Source organism: Salvelinus namaycush, chromosome 16, assembly GCF_016432855.1.
Source record: "Salvelinus namaycush isolate Seneca chromosome 16, SaNama_1.0, whole genome shotgun sequence".
Lineage (NCBI taxonomy): Eukaryota > Metazoa > Chordata > Actinopteri > Salmoniformes > Salmonidae > Salvelinus > Salvelinus namaycush.
The window spans coordinates 29,040,723-29,042,283 of NC_052322.1; the positions used below are offsets into that span (position 1 = coordinate 29,040,723).

The window sequence follows — 1,561 nt, forward strand, 5'->3', positions numbered from 1 at the left end:
TCTCACACTCTTTCCCTCTGCCTTTTGGTTCTTTCTTTGACTGATATACTCTATCACTCTCCCACTGCTCAACGGCTCTCTCTCTCTCTCTCTCTTTCTCTCTCTCTCTCTCACACACCCTCCTCCTTCTTTTGAAGCCACTCCCTCTGCAATGGTCCAAAGGTAAAGTCCTTCCCTCCCTCTCCTCTCTTATTCCTTCTCTCTCATTCCCTCTCTCTCTTCTCCTCTCTCACTCCCTCTCTTTCCTCTCCTCTCTCATCCCCTCTCTCTCCTCTCCTCTTTCATTCCCACTCTCTCCTCTCTCATTCCCTCTCCTCTCTCATTCCCTCTCTCTCATTCCTTCTCTCTCCCCTCCTCTCTCATTCCCTCTCTCTCCTCTCCTCTTTCATTCCCTCTCTCTCTTCTCCTCTCTCATTCCTTCTCTCTCCTTTCCTCTCTCATTCCTTCTCTCTCCTTTCCTCTCTCATTCCCTCTCTCTCATTCCTTCTCTCTCCTTTCCTCTCTCATTCTCTCTCTCGCATTCCTTCTCTCTCCTCTCCTCTCTCATTCCCTCTCTCTCATTCCTTCTCTCTCCTCTCTCTCTCGTTCCCCCTCTCTCCTTTCCACCCTCTTTCACCCCCCCCCTCCCCTAGTCCCACGTTTTGTTATTACACATTGCTCTTTGACTTCTCTCTGTGTCTGCTCAGTGGAGTGATCTCTACGTGGCTCTACGTGTGTTGTAGTTTCACATTCATTTGACTGGTTCCGAGTGTTCCAGAGTGGGAACTATTTTGGCTAGCTATGGCTCTTGGGTTGGGCTGATGCTGAGGGTCAGGGTAAGGGTTAGGTAAGTGGCTGGCACTGGGTTTTAGTCTACAGTAGGTTGAGAGTCTGGATCTGGGTCTCGATTTCTCACTTAAAGTATTTAAAGAGGTTAATCATTAACCCGGTTGTTCACAACCGATTTGGAGCCACAGAAACATATTAACTACACAAACACACACACACACACACACACACACACACACACACACACACACACACACACACACACACACACACACACACACACACACACACACACACACACACACACACACACACACACACAGAGAGAAAATAACACGCACACATATCAAATGTAAATAGCTGAAAACAAACAGTGACACCATATTGTTGAGAAAAAAGGCACACACACTATACTCTCATTTACCATTTCTGAGACATAGGGGTGTGGCAGAGCATCAGTTGCAAGCCAAACTGACACATACACACACATCTGCTGCAGGGACGTACACACACTGTGGACAGGCTGGCATCTCACTGGCACCGTGCAGACGTCCATCTCTAGAGGATGTGGAAGGGAACCAGTCAGAAATGCCAGTCAGCAGCACTCATTATCACACACACACACACGCACACACATGGTCCTTGGAAGAGAGGCTACACATCGAATGTTAATCATAGAATATTGAACAAGGAGAAACAGTGGCCTTGAACATGAGACACAATCAATGATCACATTCATGTATCGACGTCAGTCTCTCTGCCATCTAGCAGATGCTTGGACCAGCAGGTGTTT

At 47.7% G+C, this 1,561-nt stretch overlaps 1 protein-coding gene across 1 annotated transcript in view; it reads right to left on the reverse strand.

Moving 5' to 3' along the window:
- The window catches only part of LOC120061280 (semaphorin-3B-like), a 111,510-nt gene extending 111,446 nt beyond the window's left edge, over positions 1-64 (reverse strand). Inside the window, exon 1 of the mRNA XM_039010981.1 lies at positions 1-64. This exon is cut by the window's left edge and continues 191 nt beyond it. The gene's annotated coding sequence lies outside the window, so the exon portion shown is untranslated.
- Between the last annotated feature and the right edge of the window lie 1,497 nt (positions 65-1,561).